The 22829-nt window shown below is 34.8% G+C and overlaps 1 non-coding gene across 1 annotated transcript; it reads right to left on the reverse strand.

Moving 5' to 3' along the window:
* Positions 1-18145: 18145 nt before the first annotated feature.
* TRNAS-AGA (transfer RNA serine (anticodon AGA)) lies at positions 18146-18218 on the reverse strand. The gene has a single exon. It is a non-coding gene; the product is annotated as a tRNA-Ser (tRNA).
* Positions 18219-22829: the final 4611 nt, after the last annotated feature.

Below are 22829 nucleotides of genomic sequence, written 5' to 3' on the forward strand. Positions count from 1 at the left end.
TATACAATTTTGTATGAAATGTTTGCTATTAGCTGAAAAATCAGAGGGCAGTTACAGTACATATGACAACCAGTTTAAGTCTCACGATTCGAATATTTGTTATGTAAATGGAGATTTTGTTACGTTGCTGTTTGTTATATTACGAGGAGATTTTGTTGCTTTGCTGTTTGTCATATTACAAGTAATTGCCAATATTGCTGCTTGTTACCTGAAAGCAAAATGCTGTCTTAAGCTTCCTGTAAAATTGAAATCTTTGTGAAGTGAAATAGATTGTACTTTTTCCTCACATATAAGACTGAGCATTCCATCCCATTGTATAATATCTGTCAATGATATAAATGTACCAAACTAAAATTTAGAAAGACGCGTTTAATCATTATCATTATTGCTGAGAAGATGATGAATAAATTGAATCTGAAATCAATTAAAATTTATGTAATTAATGTAAAAAATAAAACGCATTATTCGATACCTCAGTTCTGTCTGTAATGCCTATCTTGGATTCTGTTTGTGTTGCCACGTCAAAACGGATCTGCTTTTTTTTAACATATTACTCGTATCATAAAAAAGTAATTACATATAGGTATCGAAGAGACATAATATGATATCAAAATTGGTTAGAATTAGTTTTTGATGAATTTATGAAAAAAAGGGCAGTAAGACTTGATATCTGAACACCAACCTGGGATATCTAAACATTGGAACGTAAGTCCAAGACCTACATCAGGATCATACAAAGATGTCTGGAAATTTAAAATAATTTCTAAGCAATGAAATTAATTAAAATAGGCTTTACGAAACACTTAACTATATAAAAAATTCTCGCCTTCTTTTTTGGGTGTTTTTTGCGGTGTAATTGGTAGCATGTTCGTCTAGCAGTCAGAATATCCGTGGTTCGAATTCTGGTGACAGCATAGCTTATTTTTCACGGTTATATTCTGAATTTATTATCACTACAGTAGCTCTTGGCCATATTGTAGTGGACAACGATTCGTCACCATCTGAATTTGGCAGACTGGGTCTCGTTCCTTTCTCCTAAGGCAGTTTTTAAGTCGGGGGGGGAATATAAGGAATTATCACTCTCTCCATGCATGCTCTCGTACTGCAAGTGGCAGCAAGTTTAATTAGAAATCGGAAGAAGGTTCGCGGTTCGAATGCCGGGGAAGGAATAGCTGATTTTTTTAAAAATTTTTGCGGGGGGGGGGAACTATCTCTAGAATTTTATTTGTTATTCATTCATTTAGATCATACAATATTTAGACTGATAATATTTTTAGAATTATTATAAGATTTAAAAAATAAAAAGAAAATATATACTGCATTTCCGCAAAACAAAATTAAATGCATTTAGAGAAAATTACTTTAAATGCGAATATTTACTACAAAATAGATTTCTGAAGTTTTTATTTTCATTACATGTATAATCTAATCATGTTATGTTGCATGGGCTTATTTTAGTGTATTTATTAAGTTTCAGAAAGTCATATAGGAAAGTGAAGGCATCATATTACCTTTACTTATGTTAAAAGGAAAAAACCTGAGACTGATGCGCAAGCATTAGATTTGAGAAGATTATTATTATTATTATTATTGATAGCAGAGCTGCGAAATTAGCATAAATGTTGATGCACCCAACTTCATATATAGGATGTTTCAAAGATAATGAAAAAAGCTGAAAAAGTAATAGAACACACTGAAACAAATAGTTTTCGTAATAGAATGCATATGATTGCAAGTTGAAGGGTTAGGCGCTGGAATAGCTTTCCATCACTTCATACAAGCCGTTTTACTCAATACAAAGACAGAAGGTATTCAACTTCTCCACATTCCTTTACTAATCCAGTCCAGGGCGCTAGTGACGGTGCATGGAACATGAACCTGACGATTTAGCCTCGATATCGCTGCAAGCACCGCATGTCCTGCTCAGTTAAAACAAGGCCAGGGAAGACACATGATGCAATTACGTTTGGAGTGAGGATCCTTCTAAGTTAACCTTAAGTAAAAAGAGGGTAAGACATAAGACCAGAGCGTTTTATATGGTTTGAAAGAACTCGAAAGCCGCTATGAATTATTAACATAGAACATAAATTTCACCAACTGAGAAGCAAAGCCATGCTGTAGCTAGGGATCATATACAAACAAAGTACATGAAAAAATACAAAATACAAACACAAGATTAAAACGAATGAATGTAAGAAAATAATGACAGTGTATCCAGAAACCACTTCTTTTACACGCTAGACAGAACGCGTTTATGTCTCTGTTCCTATCTGTCTAACTAGATACGCCGATAGAAAAAGAAATCCCAACATCAAGAAGGAGTTGTGCTAGATAAACGAAATGTGGAAGGCCTGTCTGTACATCTGAAACATGACATCTGTTGAAATTTCTCGCTAGACAAATATGTGTGCCACAAGTAGTGCCATTATACACACGCAAATCACATTTGCTTTTCCGGTGTTATTACTAAAACATAGTCTTATCATTAAATACCATTAAAATAAAAATACTTCCTTCACTCATCCCAGATACCGAGCAATCCAGAAAAACTAAAGACAAAACTTGCTCACTTACCTGGGTAGTGTGATGTTGAATCTGTAATAAAAACTCTAATATGTTGATTTAATTATATTCTCTCTATACTACAAAATATATACATTTTTTAACAATTGTCTGGAAATTTTTCTGGCCCCGAAAGTTATTACACACTTCATCAGTTCACGTCACGAGATCGAAAGGGAAAAACCCTTTTTTTCTTCCTACTTCAATGACAGCCAACGCCATCTGTGTCTCGTACGTCAAAATGAAGAGATTTGTTTTTAATATTTGTTAGATACAGCTAATCAGTTTCACAACACTCCCACCTTTTTGATTTTCAGAAGGAAAATCAAAAATCAAATAATGGTATCCTTAGTACAGGAACACACTTCTAGAGGGTACAGTTTACGTACAGGACGAATCAGTATGCCATTTCCAGTTTTTACTTTTACAACTCTTACACGTCCATCTCTGCTTGTACAAAGTTCTTGGACACGAGCAATTGGCCAGTTCACTCTTTTAAGGTTCTCACAACCTATTAGCACGATGTCTCCAACTTTTAATTCACAGTCCGTCTGTCCATGCTTTTGTACTAACTGTCCAAGGTACTCCTTGCGGAAACGGCTACGAAATTGTTCTCGAAGTTCCTGGCAGAAACGCTGACGAGCCAAGAGTTTATTTCGATCTAAAGCATCCAAATCTGCTGTACCTGAAACCTTAATGTCCTGTAAGAACATGGAAGGCGTTAATGGTAGAAGGTCCTCAGAGTCATTTGACACGTAAGTTAGTGGTCGACAGTTTATTACGGCTTCCACATCACAGATGACGGTGAGTAACTCTTCGTAATTGACTGCAGCTTGTCCTAAGACTCTCACAATCAAATTCTTGGCTGTGCGGATTAGACGCTCCCACCATCCGCCCCACCAAGCAGCAGTGGGCGGAATGAACTTCCAAGTGATGGGATGCAAAGTTTCCTGAGCAATTACCTTTACCCAGTCAACCTTTTTCAGCAATGCAGATGTACCGACGAAATTTGTGCCGTTGTCTGAATAAACTGTAGATGGCCGACCTCTTCTGGCTATGAACCGACGAAACGCTTGAATGAAGCATTCGGTACTTACGGATGTCACTAGTTCCAAATGTACACATCTATATACAGCACACGTAAACAGTACTACCCAGGTTTTGTTTTTATTTTTGAGAATCAGAGGGCCACATAAATCTATGCCGGTAACTTCAAATGCGAACGCATCTCGAACTCTGTCTAATGGTAATTGAATGGGTGCAGTAGTTGGAGGTTTTGCTGAAAATCGTTTACAACGGACGCACTGTTTCACCACCGATCTAATTCGGCGTCTTGCACCAATGATCCAGAATTCTTCTCTAATTATAACAGTTAATGCTTGTACGCCGGCATGAGAATGCTTTAAATGGTAATCTCTAATTAAACAGTCAACAATATAATGCTTAGAAGGTAATAAAATCGGGTACCGGAATGCATAAGAATCATCTCGTTCGGTGATTTTTGTTTTTACTCTTCTTAAGCCACTCTGATCTCGTACGGTCAAAAGACCATTGATGGAGTCTCCAGTCTCTGGAAAACTCTCCCCCTGAACAAGTGAAAGAAGTATAATTTTAGATTCCTTTATCTCGGAAGCAGACAGAAAAGGCTCTTTATTTACAATTTTCTTTTGACAATTTTTGATAAATCTCTTTATCCAACCTAAAACTCTTAACATTTTTGAAAATTTAGAGAACTTCTCACACCACTTAACTTTATCCGCTTTTGTAGTTATACTAAGATTTACATTTAAATTTATGCCTTTCCTGCGCTCTGAAAAAACTAAAGTTTCATTTGGCTTAACCTCTAATTTTGGCCAGCTATCTCTAGGGTCTTTGAGCCAAACAGGCCCTCTCCACCAATTTAATTCGAAAAACTGAAGAGGGGAACAACCACGAGAAGGTAAATCAGCTGGGTTAGAATGACCCTGTACATATGACCACTGATTTGCTTTAGTTAAAGCGCAAATTTCCTTCACGCGATTGCCCACAAAAGTCCCCCACGCATCATTTCTTTGAATCCAAGATATGGCCGTGGTGGAATCGGTCCAAAAATATTTCGGGATGTCATCCAATGTAAGAGCTTCTGTCACATATTTGGAAAGACGCACGCCCAAAAGACAGGCCATAAGTTCTAGACGGGGAATAGTAAGTTCTTTTAAGGGTGCGACTCTTGACTTAGCCATTACAAAACTGACTAATGTTTCTTCTTTAGTTTCGCATCTCAAAAATATTACCGTGGCATAAGCATGCTGGCTAGCATCACAAAATACATGAAGTGTCCAGGAACTTCTATCTCCAAAACCTATACGTCGCGGTATTCTCAACTTATTCAAAATTTGTAATTTATTATACCACCTCGAAAATTTACTTTTGATACTATCTGGTAATGGAGTATCCCAGTCTGCTTTTATCGCCCAAATTTCCTGTAGCAGTAACTTTGCAGGCAATAAAACAGGTGTCAAGAAACCCAAAGGATCAAACATTGTCTGCGTTACTGACAAAACCTCTCTTTTAGACAAATTATCCGAAACCAATACAGTCTTAATTTCAATATAAAGGTTATCTTCTATTCTGTCCCACATAATTCCTAAAACTGGTACAGAATTCTCCATTGTGGACTCAGTGCACAAAGTACTTTGGGTTAGTTCCACATCTTCTTCTACTGGGCCATAGGTCCACATACGTAAGTCCATTTTTGCTTCAGCTAATATTTCAGTAGAAGATTTCACAAAATTCACAAGCTCCTTTTCGTTATCAACAGAAGTCACACAATTATCAATATAAAAGGATTTATTTAATTTCTGAGCAATAGAACTTTGTTCCTTTGGTACTTGTGCCAAATGAACTGAAATAACCGCTCCTAATAGAAAAGGGCTAGACTTTACTCCAAAAACTACCCTCGTATGGCGGAAAACCTTCAGTACATTATCTTTCTCCCACCATAAAAATCTTAAAAAGTCCATATCTTCTTTCCGTAATTCAATCTGTAAAAATGCACGCCGGATATCAGAGGTTACGCCAATGCATTTTTCTCTAAATCTTAACAAAATTGAAGGGATTTCTTCTATTAAATTTGGTCCTTTTACTAAGTAATCATTAAGGGAGGGCGATCTATTAACTTTACATGATGCGTCAAAAACAGGTCTTATCTTAGTTGAGACACTGTCTGGTTTAAATACTGGGTGATGCGGTAAGTAGTGCCCTTTATAATTCAGTTCATTGTCTGGTACTATTTCAATTACACCCTCCTCCATCCATTCATTAAAAATTCTATCATATTCTTCATATTTATGTAAAGACTTGAGTTTTCGGGTGACACTGAACAATCTTTTTTCTGCTACATGACGATTTGATGTCAATTCTGCGTTATATACTAACCAAGGTAATCCGACACAATAACGACCATCTTCGTTTCTGGAAAGAGAGTTTAAAAATTGTTCGTGGGCAATTTCTTCCTCAGCAGCGTTAGTTGAATTCTGGTGAGCATCTAATATTCCGATCGTTTCTAAACTCCAAAGATCGGAGATTTTAAAGTCGTGACCCACTAAACTTGCACACAAAATGGAAGCATCTTTATCTTTGTGATTAACAAATTCCTCCGATACACCACAAACTGTCCAACCAAGTTTCGTACAAACTGCTGTTAGTCCTCCTTTTAATTGTTTTACTGATCCCGTGAGAATTTTTCCATAAATATCACTACCGATGAGCACTTCTATTTTTGGACAATCTGCTCCCAGATCCGACAACCAAATGTTGTTTCGTTTTAATTCTTTTAATATTGGACCCTTGGGTACCCGAGGTATATCCCCACATATTATGTCTTGATCTAAAAATTCAAATTCTAGATCTGAATACTTACGCGGACTGGCTGAACATAATTTTACCAAATATTTGTTATGCATCTTTGCCTCTGTTCTGGCACCTCCAAATAAAGTAAGAGCAACATTTTCTTTGGAAATAATTGGTAACCCCAATTCAGTGGCTAATGACTTCAAAATATACGATTTCTGGGAACCACAATCTAAGAGTACTCTAACATCTTTATGCTTTTTGACACCAGCTACTCTTACGCGTAAAGTCATTAAAGCTACGTCAGCGGTACAAGTTTGCCTGGCTGTAGCCGTATGTATGTTGTCTATTTCTGATTTTTCTGTAGGAAGTTCAGTTTCATTATTAATGTCCGGACACAAAATAACTGAGTGTGATTTACCACAAGCAAAACACCTAACAAACTGTTTACAGAACTTTGCCATATGATTTGGTTCCAAGCATTTTAAACAGCATTTTTTCTCCTTAACTTTAGAAATCCTTTCATTAAGAGATAATGAACGCGCATCGTAACAATTTTTACTATCATGCATTTTACCACAAAAAATACATGCATGTTCTCTGGTTGTAAGAAAACCTGTGGCAGTGGGAACATTTCCCTGTTTCTTAAATTTAAATTTACCTTTTGTTTCCCTCTTTGCTTTATCATGATATCCTTCTTTACGACTAACACCATCGAGTCCATTACGCGCCAATTTTAATCTCTCCTCACCCTCCACTTCAGACTTTAAAAATTTCATTAAGTTGGTAAGGCGAGAAAGATCAGTTCCTTCAGGCTGGTTAAAGAGCGAACTCCTTTGCCACGCCTTTAAAACATCCTCTGCGAGACACGATTCCACCATCGGAAATAACCACGATGTGTTTTCGCTCGATTTAAGACCTAAAGACTCTAAGGCTCTCAACTGAGCTTCAATTTTATCATACAGTTTATCAAGAGGTAATTTATCCTTTTGATCTGCCTTCACATTAGAAACAATTAATTTAATTAGTTCCCTAACATACACTTCTACTAATAATTCAGGTTTCCCAAAACGTTCCTTCAAAGCTAAAACAGCTTTATCATAATTTTCTGAAGTCACCGGATAGCTTTCAATGAATTCTTTAGCACGTGATCCGGGCTTCATACACTGAATCAAATAGGAAAATTTGTCACTTTCATATAAATCAGGGCCAGTGTGAATTTTCTCAAACTGCGACCAAAACGGTAACCAATTTATCAATTCCCCATCAAACTTCTCAAGTTCGATTTTCGGAAGTCTATACTGTTTAATCTTACTACAACAAATACCAGCACCATCATTTGGTCTTGTTTCTAAATTGATTTTATCTGAAAATTGCAATTTTTCATTAATTTGCCGAGTTAGTGTTATGAAATCATCAGAATACATCTCGCGACTTTCGATTTCTTTAGTAACATCATCCTCTAAAGTTTTCCCGTCTTCAGCTAACAAATCAAGAATTTTATCATCTACATTTTTTATATCTGAATATACATTTTGTAGTTTAGTAAGTTTATCTCGTACTAAATCTACAGAAAAATCTTCTTTTACTAATTCCGTTTTTAAAATATTAGCAGTTTTTGCAAAAGAAGTGCGTAAACCTGCCCGTTTAAGTTTCAGAGCCTTTAAAGCTTCCATAGTTAACTTTCAAAATAAAACAAACTGCTTTACAAAAAATAGTTTCGAATTTAAACTTAATTATACTTTAATACATCAAAAACTATCTATAACCATTAAAATAATTTTTTTTAAGTTTATTTCTTAGAGTCCTGTCACGGGACGCCACTTTTTGTTATTACTAAAACATAGTCTTATCATTAAATATCATTAAAATAAAAATACTTCCTTCACTCATCCCAGATACCCAGCAATCCAGAAAAACTAAAGACAAAACTTGCTCACTTACCTGGGTAGTGTGATGTTGAATCTGTAATAAAAACTCTAATATGTTGATTTATTTAATTATATTCTCTCTATACTACAAAATATATACATTTTTTAACAATTGTCTGGAAATTTTTCTGGCCCCGAAAGTTATTACACACTTCATCAGTTCACGTCACGAGATCGAAAGGGAAAAACCCTTTTTTTCTTCCTACTTCAATGACAGCCAACGCCATCTGTGTCTCGTACATCAAAATGAAGAGATTTGTTTTTAATATTTGTTAGATACAGCTAATCAGTTTCACAACATCCGGATTGGGCGTTGTGAGCAAGATTTGAGTCGAGAATGCTTTTAGGGAGACGAAGAAGGCAATATCAGCAGTTTACTGAGTTTGAGCGAGGATATGTAATAGGAATACCGAGAGAGTGGATTTTATTTCCGGGATACTGAAGAAAAACGTAGCCTGGATGTATCCACTGGATATGCGCGTTGGCAGCAGTGTTACGGGAAGATACTGTGTCAAGAAGGTTGAGGTCCGGTCGCACATGTGCCACCAACTCAAAGGAAAGACCGCCATAATCGCCACATGTCTACGGCGCATTGCATTTTTCTTTGTGCAGCAGACATCCCAGTTTTTATTGGCACCAGAGTGACACAGCGAACTGTAGCAAATCGATTACTTGAGCGACAGCTCCCAGCCAGATGCACTGTAGCGGCTGTACCACTAACTCCAAATCACCGCTTCTATCGTGCCAAGTTAGAGCTCACCTGAAGGGCGAAGTGGAGAAATGTGGTGTTCTCAAATGAGAGCGTTTTTTTTTTTTTTTTTTTGTTGTTGTTGTTGTTGGTGGTGGTGGTGGTGGTGGTGATGCCAGTGATAGTCGTATGTTGGTTAGAAGCAGGCCAGTTGGGTACTTGTAACCAAGCTGTAACTCGTTGAAAACTTGTGATTTATTCTTTTTATTGACAACTTTCTTAATACATTTCCTCAAAACAATTTTCTTACCACAACTTTCTTAATGCACTATAGACACAGCCGATCGGTAAGGTCGCTGAACACTGGTAGTTCGGTTCGAGATTTGAATCCCGGCGAACGGGCTGCATGGGCGCTTTCTTGGTTTGCCCCAGGTGTAACGTGTACACGAGATAGTTCCCTTAGAAAGTCCTCCGCGAAGCCCTTCCTTCCCTCAGGCAGATAGCCCTCGAGTACTTTGCCTTAACTAAGTAAACAAAACCAAACCACAGGTTATTTTTTCACATATTCACAGAATTATATATGGTGATAGAAGCGAAGCATCAGCCGACATTTCAGCAGCACAACAAGCAAGAGAAGAAACACTCAGATTCCAGTATAACACAAAATTAGGAATACTGAAGTTGTGGTTTGATGTTATGCCTACTGGTAAATTAAAGTTTTGATTAGCAAATTATAATATTATGATTAGCTGAAGAGCTACGCAAGTGCATACATCATTGGCGTTACGTAGAATCATATAAGAAGGATTCATTTTGAAACTAAGTTGTTCAGATAAGTTCATTATAAATATGTTACTGTTTTCAGGCTAAAAAAGCAAGAAAAGTCATTATAAGTTAGACTCAAGCGGCTCTGAAAATTAATGTTAGAATTTTATTTTACACAACGTACACACACGCATATGAGAATAACTATTGCTACCTTTTCAACTGCAATTTCCTTCTAAATTAAACATTATTAATTAATATAACACTGCAAAAAGTTTACATGTAATTAATGAGCCATAATTTTCAAAGCAGAGAACTGAACTAAAAGTAAAAATTGTAACATAATTTTGCTGCGAAGATAAATATAAATGAGGAATTATTCTGATATAGGCAATGGCGAAAAAAAATTCTAATGCTGTTCAGCATATAACAGAAAAAATAATGTTACTAAAACTAACAAAAATGAAAACGACTGTGAAAGTTAATTAACTCGAAAATCTATGAAATGAAACATGCAGTTAAGTAAACGTGAAATTCAAAGTAAACGAATATTTTTTAAAAGTTCGCTCGACTTAATTTCTAAAATTAGAAGGGCCAGGACTCTACAGAAGACCGAACAGAAGTAAGTAAATTTTGATAAATAAAACAACAAATAATGCCTGATTAAAACTAAACATAAATGTGGAGAGATAAATACAAATATTAATGAACCAAGTTAAATTAATAATAATATGGTAAAAATGAATTAAAAATATCATAAAAACTGAAATATAAGGTATTTCTTTTGTCTTCTTAACATGCCTTCGTGGTGTAGTGGTCAGCACGCTCGACACGAGCTCGAGAGGTCTGCGGTTCGAGTTCTGGCAAAGTGTTGCTAATTTTTCCTGTCTTAGGCTTTCAAAAATTATCTAATGTCTTTACAAACTAACAAAATGAACAAAAAGTGAGAAGTTTATTAATAAATTTTGAAATGTATCATCAAAATCAAATGAAATGAAAAACATCATATGTGAGTAAGTTAATAGAATTAAATATGTATGAAGGATTAAAAAAAAGGAGGCAAGTATTTTAAAGAGTGTTCTTCGTAGTAGAGATATAGTTGCTTCTTTATTTTGGCTTCTAATCCATTTAAAGACTTCTTAGCCAGATGAGTACAGCTCCAATATTCCATGGAACCTATAAAATAGTTTTTACAGGCTGTACTCCAGATGGGTACAACTAGGATTTTATGGTACAACCTATAAATTCTTACTTTCTGAAGGGATCCCATTTGACATGAGGATTTTCTTAGTTGCTGAGGTTTTCGTGAGTATTTTGCTGTTTACAAGAACAGAAGACACTCATGCAATATCTAGCGTAAATATCAATTTTATTGACAGCTAAAAAAATCGCAATAATAGAAAAACTTTCCACTAGTATTGTGATTTAGTTATACCGGAGTATCGGAGTTCATCTTACTTCGGGCGCCGGCGTACTTTACCTGAACTAATAATTTCTACTAAAAGACTGACTAAAAGTCTAAAGTAAATTTCTACTAAAAGTCCTTGAGATCTACTCCGGTGACTTTCGTCTGAATTTAAGCCCTGGTAAAGTCTCATTAATAACTGATAATTCATAACTCTCTGCATTAAATAAGCATGCTTTATACAGCTAGAAAGTTTTAAAAACTTTCCGTGTAGCCTTAAAAATAATTCATTATATTTATATATAATGAATATGCAAATTCAATATACTGAAATGCATTTAGTCCGCGCTCTGAAGACCACCTTCGACCTCTATTTTTTCATTTTTTATCAGCAACCGGAAATTAAATTGTATGTGATTTTTTTAATATAATTTTTAAATTTCAAAAGTCATAAAGGGAAAACTGCTAAAAATATTCCCTTATCTTAACATCATTTCCTTCTCTAAAGATTATTTATTTTCAGCATTTTATTCTAAAAGATTTAGTTAGCAATACAAAATTTAAGTGCTAAATTATTTAACATCAAGGTTCACTTTGTAAATTCTAAAATTTTACGCTCTAAAAGAAAATGATATTTTCCGACTTTAAAATTCATATTTCTGTAAAACAAGCAACTGAAGAATGCATACAAAAAGCTAAAACTCTAGAGTATAAAAGAGATACTTTACCGAAAGTTCTTATTTGTATTAAATATATTGATAATACACGGTTTATAGACGAAAATTATGAAAAACAGTAACCGCTTTCTAAGAAACCACTCATATTTCCAGACGTTTTCTGTTTTCTGTGGAGACGTTCTGCTTAAAGGGGTGATGTATAATCCCGATGCTTATTTATGTTTAAGAAATACTGGTTGAAATGATAGTCTAAGGGAGGTAACCAACCTGAGAGATTCCACTGTATTGGGTTTTGAAAAAATTGATTTACGCAAACTATGGAGCATCTGCATTTGAAGAAAATATAATTGTAGAACCAAGACATTGTGGTTTATAAATTGCTATCACTAAGAAATGAACTCGGTTCTTAACTATTACAACTTGATAACACAATCATTATATTAGCATAATTGAGCGAACTTGAAGTTTTTGCTGGTCACTGTTAGGGTTGTCACATGCCCGTATTTATTACGGATAATATAAAATTTAAATGTACACTTCATATTCCTATCATGCTACAGCAATAAAAACAAAATCTTCGTAGGTGCCGTTCATAACATAATTGTGGATTTTATAATAAATATGTATTACAAAATAAATTAAATAGCGGCAATTTTGTTATTAAATCTTTAGTTGTTAACGGACTAGATCCGAGATCTATGCTCGTTCTAACTATAGGATGAGTCAGAAATATGGGTACACTTTTAAAGCAAATGTAGTGTGGTCTGGATATACTATAGAGTGAAATGGTGAATAGTATATGAAACTTGAAACTTCATTTTTTTTCGTTTTCAAGAGTCCCATGTCTGAGCTTATGTCATTAACCAATATGAAGATGAATATGCAGCAGCAAGTTATACTTGCGTACTAGAACGATAGTGAGACAGTGAGAGTGGATTGATATGAATTTAATGCAGCACTGCTACCGTCGACTAACAGTCAAAAGGAATAAACCATAATTAAATACAGTCAGTCATACTAGTAATCATAATCAATTGCAAGTGGAGAAAACGGGTGCCTAGCAATGAGAAATGCAGAGATAAGAAAAATTTCTTGAAAGGATTCACAGTAACAACGAAGCAGCAACATTAGTAAGAATTGGAAGTGTTCTAAAGGATGAGTAGGCAGAGTCAGTAAAGTCAATCTGGTTGGTGTAATTGGGTGTCTTGACTTTCCGGTGCAGCTGGTGTAATTGGGTGTCTTGACTTTCCAGTGCAGTATATTCCTTCCCCTAGCCAACGTATTGTTATCAGACGATGCTGTTAAACGTACAGCTGTAGTCCTGATTAATCTTAATAATTATTTCCACGTTTTGGAGTTAAATGTGCGACTAAAAAAGCTGAATGATTTAACAGAGTAGACACCAAGCATTTTAACTCAACATGATATTCAAATTAAGAAGTAGAGAAGAGGAAACTAAATTGCATCTTTATAGATCAAGGAACTTAAATTTCGGATGGTTGGAAAGACAGAACAAAGCTGGAATTCAAAGTTTGAAGAAGAAAAGTTCGGAAACCTTTTAAGAAACAGACGCTGCATTCATATTATTCACTGTGTGTATAACACTGAATGAATTATTTCCTTCTCTTTATCTTCTCGCAGAGAGAATTGTAATTAAAGTATAAAAGCATTTTTCTGGTTTTACAGTAACAGTGGAAAAACTAAACGAAATTTGCCAGTTTTCATCCACTGAATACAAAAAAGGATTGCTTATAAGATTTTTAAGTCAATCATGTGAACTGCCAATTTGTTTTTTTCCATTTATACAGAATTAAATATTATTTTCCTTTCACTTTCATTGCCTACAATCGTTCGGAAACTTTAAAAAACATTATTTGTCTTCTTTTTCCTGTCAACCTTTAAATGTTTCTAGAAACAGAAAATTTTTGTGAAATATTAAACTCCGTTAAAGAAGAAGCTTTGAAGTACAAATAGTGACTAATTGTATAAAATAGTAAAAAATTATGCAGTTCTTTTCAAAAACGTTTATTCTTTTGAAAAATACGAATGATACAGTTAAAGAATGAAACAATTTTTAATTGAATTTTTTAATTTAAAAGTTTTTTTATTTGGCAATAAACGTCCTTTCCATTTTTATTTTTTATTCTACTTCTGTGTTAATTTATTAATATTTTAATTTTTAATTGACTTCCTTTTATTAGTTTATTTACCTTTTGTCAACAAATTTGTCACTATTTTGTTTTCAGGAGCTATGTATTAAAGTCTCAGCATTATTAGAAATTTCATTATTAGAAATTGTAACTTTTATATAACTTAACATTTTTATGTCTCTTACAAATTTTGGCATAATGAATGGGGGATTTTATAAATAGCTTATTAAATCTGCATATACACAAGCACAGAAATCTGGAAAAATTAGAGTTATTTGTCTCTTTGATACATAAATATAGCACTTTACACGTCAGCATGCTTTCAAACGTATCAAAATGCATTTAGACATATTAACCTGCAATATAATGAAAAATAACGACTCATAGCGGATCCAGTGAGAATACTTAAAATGAAAGAAGACGAAATTCCCACACATGTTAAAAAAGTCTCTAGAGAACATCTAGATGACTTTTGGAGTTATTCACCGTATATCATTTTACCTCTTCTCAAGGCAGTTTTGTTCTCGACTTCAAACTTCCTGCTCTGAAATTCATTAAGATGAGATGAATTATTATATTTAACTGAGCGTATTAATCACCCTGAGAAATTCTGAAACAAAGTAACGGTGTAACAAGGGTGACTGTTTCCAAAACACTGAATGAGAGAGGGTTGTTTGCCAGAAGACCAGCTGTTTGCGTCCCGCTCAGGAGAGTCTACGGACAGGAGAGTCCGATTAGCATGGTGCAGTCAGCATAGTGATTGGAGTACGGAGCAATGGGCGACCGTTCTGTTTCCCGACGGGTCCCGTATTAGCCTAAACACTGATTCTCGCCGTACTTTGGGCAGGCATCAGGTTGGATGGCCGCACATCTCTCCACGTCTTTGACAGAGGCTCTGTGACTGGTTTTAGATATAGGGATGAGGTCTTAGAGGCCTAAGTTCGCCTTTTCCGGGCTGCAGTGGGCCCCGAGTTCATCTTACAGGACGATAACACGAGGTCACATAGAGCTCTTCTGGTCGACGAATTTCTCGAGAGTGAGGATATTCGCCGGATGGATTGGCCAGTCAGGTCTCTAGACCTCAACCCTATACAGCATGTCTGGGACGCTCTGGGTAGGGCAAATGCAACTCGCAACCCCCCCTCTGAGAACCATCCGGGAACTAAAAACAGCGTTGCTGAATGAGTGGGACCAATTGCCACAGGCACTGATAAACTGCTTTATTTCTAGTATGACATCACGCTGCGAGGCCTTTATGGCTGTAAGAGGGGACCATACCCCCTATTAACCCATTTCTTTTGTGTCTTCTGCAACCGCTGTTTCAGACCTTCACACTCCCATGAGTGTTACACACGAATGTGTGTCTATTATAACTGTTGAATGTTTATTTTGTTAGTATTATATCAACCTATGTTCACACCAAATTTTATTAAAAGCTGTCCAGTAGTTCTGGAGATCGTAGATCAAATATAAAAATTCTCTTAATTTCTTACACCAGTGTAGCATATATATATACAGAATATATAATGACACAGTAAATAGATATCGCGCACTGAAAAGTCAGGTCTCCAGTCTGAAGAACAAGTACATGAAATTACACCAACCAGATTCGCTTCACTGCCTCTGTTTGCTCATCATTTATTACACACACACACACACACACACATATATATGTGATAATAAATTGGAGAGACTGCTGCATAATTAGAAAGATGATACTCGAAGGAGGGACAAAGATACGAGATGTAGCCGAACTGAGTATAATCCTTATTGCCGGACACGAACTAATCATCGAAACAGTATTTTTCATTACTTATGATTATGAACACATTACTTACACCACAATTTTATGTAAAGTATCACATTTTAAACGTGTGTGTGTAATAAAGCAGACTGCTGTAGGAAATTTGATTGCGTAGATATTGACCCATAGGGAAGATCAACCTGGAGAGCCGAGGTAAATTAAATATTCATTCTTGCCTCTTTCCAAAAGCTTGTAAATTTTTTTAAATTGTTTTGCAGTAAGACGAGAGCAGCAAGCAGTAGCCCAGCTAGGCAAATAAGTTATGCAAATAAGTTGTGTTCAGGATGAAATCTTAATTCAGAATGCGTTAGTTTAGGTTCTCAATGCATTTGATTGGATAACTAATACTGCTGTAAAATTATTATTTGCTCCTTGAGTTTTAGAAAAGTATATGACATGGGTTAGTTTCGAAATGACACAGAGTAGAAAAAGATTATTATTTTTAGAACAGAGAAAGGAAATACCAAATTAAAACTACGCATTAAGGAGCTATTGTTAATTAATATTAAAATTTATATTTACTTAATTTATCTTCCATATTCCCCTTCAAAGAGATGTAGGGTTTATATTTATTTTAACTAACATTTATTTTAAGTTTAAACTATCTTTCCTGTCAAGCCTTACTTTCCCCTGGAACTGCCAATGCCAGAGTATGTAAATTTTAGTAGAACGCGCAAGGATTCAAATTATCAGCGGAAGGATTCTGAGTTAATTAGAAAGGAAACGAGTTCGAGATGTGCTGTTCTTACTTCACGAGCGCGGAGGTAGTTAGCCAGAAATTGAAGAACCCTGCGTTTCGGCCTGTGTGCTTGCCTCGGAGAATTGTTAATTGTTCAAAGTGATATTCAAAGTTTGCTGAATTAGCAGCGGTATTGTAAAACGCGGCGAGGTTAGTTACTTTTAGAGAGCCTCGTAGTTAGAGTCTTGTTATTATTTCTTTTCAGGTTCTTATTTTTATTTTACCGCCGGGTCGGCGTAGTGTGAGCGTCAAGAGCACGCAATTGTAATTTCTTAAGTTGAATAAAAAGGGACTTAAACCCTTAGCAAGACTCTGTCTATTTTCCAGTTTCAACAGTCACCTCTTGGTTGCGTGCAGGTTGGAGGCGCGCAACTCTACAGAGAAAAAGGCTTAGCGACTGAGAAGCCTTTTTAGAGAAGCGTTAAAGCAGTAGCAAACGAACAGAAATGTAAATCATAACATTTTGACCAACATAATCAATTAAATAATTGTACAGTATAATATTTGAATATAAGATGTTAAAAAAAGTATCATTTTTAGAGTTCTATTAAATTTTTCAGTGTTTCAGTCCAAAAGCTTTTCTGTTTTAAAGTACATATAATCATAATTCTTCAGGAATGGTTTTTGTTCTCACAGAGTATCACAAATAAAAACTTTTACGTAACTATTACCTATCCTAATTAACAGTAACAGATACTAAAATTTATGACACTAATTTTCATATTGATAAATCATATTTTAACATCATAAATATAGTAGGAGTAATATTTTAGAAATTATGGTTTGACTGTTATTATCTTTCATTTGCAGTTCCTCATTTTACCCAACTGGAAGCACATCAGTACTTCTAAATAAACATTGCGATCATAGGGCATATCCGCTTGAGCTAACTAGTGTGTTTGTTCTGCAGGAATGGACAAGGGTCCTTACGCTGCTGAAAAGACCTCCGTTCCTTGCATAAGGTAACTGTCCTTTGTGAACTACACTAATATATTCCATAATAAAAAATGCAAAATAATAATAATATATAAAAAAGTTACACTCAGTCATAAAATGACAGCCTTCAACATTATCTTGCATAAAGAGGGCAACAGGAGCACTTGTACAGAGGTAATAATAAGCCTCTGGTTCTGAACCAGTACTCCGTTAACATACAGCTTACGTTCAATTATTTATAACATACTAACCATCCACCATAACTTGAGATTATTTTTTATTATCCATTTCACATTTTAATTACATCACACATATTCAATTTCGTTATGATTATTCAATTTTTAAATTACTAATGTTTTTAATATTTATTACGATAATGCTGAAAGTTACATTTTTTATATTTTCCTCTTTATTATTACTCAAAACGCATTTCATTAGCATTTTCTGTCATTTGCATTCTATCTTTACTTCATTCTCGGAATAATTATAAAATATTCAAATACACTCCGAGCGTGCTGACCACCACACTATGAAGGCGGGAGAAATACCTTATATGCTTCCCCTTTAAAGGACGACTGCGGATTAGGGGAACCAATTGCGCCACTGTAGAGACAATAGCTATATCTCTTTTTAAGCAAAAGAGATGAAAGTGGGCAACGCCTTCGCCGAGACTCGAACTACGGGCCTCTCGAATTCTCATCGAGCGTGCTGACCACTACACTACGAAGGCATGCTAAAAAGGCGGGAGAAATACTTTATAGATTAATCACATTACAATTTATTAATCTTCCCTAAAATATTCAAATTCTTTACTTAATTAATTCAAAAATAGTTATTTAAATTTACATTTCTAACACCATAAAATTTTTAATTTCCGTTTTCATAAAAGCGCTATCTATTTTAAATTCAATGCAATCAAAAAATTATCAATTTACAATTCAATTAAAGAACAAAATATTTTTAACTGCTCTACTAAATGAATAAATTACTTCAAAGATATGAAACACATTTAGCATATAATATTAAAGATAACAACATTAAATGTACTCACACATTTTGTAGCTGCAAAATCATTTAAAGAAAAGGAAATCTTGCTACATTTTATTTACTTTTAAACAACAATTAATATGCTTTTCCGAAATTTTTAAATCAAAGCTTTAAAATTTTAATTTAAAGCGCATTCTTCATGCTTAGCTGAAAACTCATAGCAGTTTTATCAATTTCCGATTACTGAAAAGAAGCGCAGTTTATTCCTTCTATGTTATGTTTGCTAATTTATATCTAAAACTGAAGTAGATGAAAAACATCTGGTCTGATCCTTGAAATCACTTTATAAGGTATTTCTCCCGCTTTATTGGCATGCCTTCGTGGTGGGGTGGTCTGCACGCTGGGCGCGTATTCCAGAGGTCCGCGGTTCGATTCCCGGCGAAGGCGTTGCTAATTTTTCAATTCTCCTGCTTCCAAAAAAGTACCTAATGTCTCTACACAGGTGCCCGAACTAAAAGGGTGTTGGATGATGATTCTCCTCACCCAGGATTTGGCGATTGGGCCCCTTAAAAAACCCCAGTCGCCCTTTAAAAGGGGGAGTATATAAAGTATTTCTCCCGCCTTCTTGGCATGCTTTCGTGGTGTGGTGGTCTGCACGCTGGGCGCGTATTCCAAAGGTCCGCGGTTCGATTCCATTGCTAATTTTTCAATCTCTCTTGCTTCCAAAAAATACCTACTGTCTCTACACCTTTATTATAAATATTCGGACCGTATTTTTAAGCACTAGTATACCGCAGTAAAACGATGATAGAATATTTTTTTGTTAATTTTTATTTTTAGATATTGCCATTGAGCATCTTAGGTAAGCGAGAATTGGAATAAATAGTCAAAATACTATGCAATCAGAAAATAAATGTTTAGCACTGCGAAAAGCAAAAAAGAATGGCTTGAATGTAGAATTTACTGATTATGTACGTATAATATTTATTGCTCAGATATCGAAATATGTACGTATACCGACGCATAACGATTATGTAAGTTGTTAAACGGCTCTTTAAATGTTCAGTTGCGCTACAAAAAGTTCGTTAAAATTAGATTTTGATAGCAATAAAAATAGTTTATCATTATTAATTTTATTATTTGTTGGAAAATGCGCATAGATTACAGTTGCGGATGAAGCTTTGACTCGGGGTTTCGTTAGCAGGTTCTGTTTCGTTAGCTTTGCAATAGTGTCACCAACTACTTTGTTCTTACAAGGGGGATAAGCTAAAATCTTATCACTTAGCGCATTCCTGAAAAAGACAAAAATGCCTCGACCGTAACGGCTATTTACTTCAGGCTATTCCTCAGAATGATGAGCAACGGATAAGAAAGATCTGTTTCTCTGCAAAAACAGGCTTACTGAAATCATAAATTCTTAATTTGGAAAGGATAAACAAGTTGTATTACAGTCACTTTGCTTCGATTTCTGTTCTTACGTTATTATTCAGTTACAAATTGAAATCACAGCAGCTAAGAATTGCAAATAAGATAAGGAAAAGAATTATCATGGAAAGGACAAGCAGTATATTAGCACGATATGAAAATATTCATAAGCACAACTTAATAATAATCATAATTAATTAATAATGGACAACTGTTTCAGTATATATAAGAAACAGGTAGGTGTTGCATTGATAGTGTAAAAACGTAAATATGTTTAAACAGTGAAGAATTTCTTTCTGTGCTTTGGGGAAAACGGGTAGAATTCGTTTCTAATTAACCTGTAAAAATTACCTGTAGTTAAAATATAAACTATAAAAATATCACCGAAACTATAAAATGCATGACCACAGAAAATGTATCACAAATAAATATATTGGCTGAATAGCTTCAATTGCTCATGATATACTTATGGAAATAATTGTGTCTTTAAAAAAAGTAACTATTTTTATATGTTTTCTTTCGTTAGTAGTGAATTTTAACAGATTAAATGACGGGGGGGGAAAGCACACTGAATTACATATTTGCTCCTTCAATTGATAGCAGATGCTGCAAGAAGGACACTGAATTATGTATTACCTCCTGCATTGATAGAAGATGTTGCAATATCTTCTGATGTGAAATGAAAGAGAAGACTGTGATCACGGAGTAAAATATTAAAAAAATTAATTTGTTTTGCATTAGAATAGTTATGCATTATACCTATGAAGTACGCAAAAATATTTTTAAAAAATCATTAAATAAGAAAGCATTAGGAACTTTCAGCGTAGCAAGCTTATTATACCAGATAGATTCAGTTTACTAAAAGATTTATTGCTTTTAAAAATTCTACGCTTAAGAGGATTAAATCACGCTTTAAATCACAACAAAAGTGTTTGAAATATGTAAGCAACTACTTGCTTATTTTTCGGCTTCAAGGTTTATGAAAATCCTGATATTAATTATTTTTATAATTTCAAGACTATTCCGAAGAACTAGACTAATAGCAAAAAAACTAAGAAATCCTTCGCAATAACTCCTTAACAAGGACAGAGAAGCATTGCTCTCTCTGGAAAGATTCGCTCAAGTACTTGCTAGAGTGCAATGCTCAAATTCGTACTTACTCGAATATTTGTCGTCTTCTTCAAGACATTTGTATTTACTAACTGCCTTGACATGTATTTGTGTTATTCTGGAGAAGACATCGGCAACGAGTTGAGGCCACTGTAGCGAAAAGTGAATTCAGAGGGGGGGGGGGGTTAGAAAATTAGTAAAATCTTTCATATATGCTTATTATTTTTTTTTATTTTAATTTCTTCTACGGCTAAAAAATTTTTACTTTAATGTTATTATTTTCAGGTTACATCATAAATTCGTTATTAGAAACGGTTACATTAGAATTGAAAAAGCGTTTACTATAGCACTATCTTTGCATCAAACATGCAATTTTACTCTGTCAACAGTTAAATGCATATATTTATACATTAGTTCAGAAGTCCGTTTTTGTGTCTGCTCATTTTTCATCTTGCCTGCTTCCAAATTACCTAATGTCTCTACAAACTAACCAGCTAGCTTACAGATTTTTTTTTTTTTTTTTTTTTTTTTTTTTACAAAATACGGTTTCGCACTCGAAAATCCTCCCAACAGCTGATAATTTTCTCTAGTCTGCTTTAATAGGCAAGTTTAATACAAATTTCTTATATGAAGTTAATTATATATATTTAGTCGGTCACTACTAAGTGTGTACTTAGTAGTTCCGCGGACCACACAAAATAAAACATGTGTGCGGCCTACACAGATCACAGTGTTCGAGCTGTTACGAGGTTCTGACACTGCAGAAGCAATAATCTAACAGTTATGGCTCCACTTGACAGAACAAGAATCATAACTTCACGGCCAGTGTCAAGGGACTTTTAGCAATCTGCATTGTGTCTGTCACCAAAGCCTCTAGGAACCAATGATCCTGTTGCTCCTCTCTGATATCGTTTCAACTATAACGAATCAGAGGACTTGAAATGCAACCGAAAAGTTAAGAGGGCTTGATTAATTGAGTCTGCAAGCTGTTTTAGACAAGGCGAGAACTCAGAATGCACTTGAACTCTGGACTAGTGAGACTGTTGTCGCTGGCAATCCTCACATAACGAGGTCAATAGCATACAATAATTGTTCATATATCTTCAATGTTGTTATGCATTGTTAATAAATGTATTTTTATTCTATATGTAGTAAGTAATATTAAAGCCTTAACAAACGCAGCCACACCAGTCATCAGATGGAGTCGCTCCGTCAGGGCACGGTCAGTCATCACCCCAGTAGCTTTGATATAATTTAAGTAAAACAGATGGAGTCGCTCCGTCAGGGCACGGTCAGTCATCACCCCAGTAGCTTTGATATAATTTAAGTAAAACAGATGGAGTCGCTCCGTCAGGGCACGGTCAGTCATCACCCCAGTAGCTTTGATATAATTTAAGTAAAACAGATGGAGTCGCTCCGTCAGGGCACGGTCAGTCATCACCCCAGTAGCTTTGATATAATTTAAGTAAAACAGATGGAGTCGCTCCGTCAGGGCACGGTCAGTCATCACCCCAGTAGCTTTGATATAATTTAAGTAAAACAAATACGCCAAAATTCTGTTAATGAGCATTATTGTTAATCATTTGATGAAATAATAATAATAAATAAAGCCCTTGTTTGTGGATTCGAGGGCGAACGATTCATATGTAATCCACACTGATGGAAAGATTTCATAATTTAAACCAAATGCTTTTTTATTAAATGAAAGTGTTTATTGCTTTGATTTATTTAATCTAAGTTTTATATTTCTAACAGTTACAAGTTAAAATTTTATTTATATATATTTTTTAACGAATAAGAGTTACTCTACATTACACAA

Source organism: Stegodyphus dumicola, chromosome X2 (assembly GCF_044657685.1).
Source record: "Stegodyphus dumicola isolate Sdum_Otavi_A_Nest chromosome X2, ASM4465768v1".
NCBI classification, from domain to species: Eukaryota; Metazoa; Arthropoda; class Arachnida; order Araneae; family Eresidae; genus Stegodyphus; species Stegodyphus dumicola.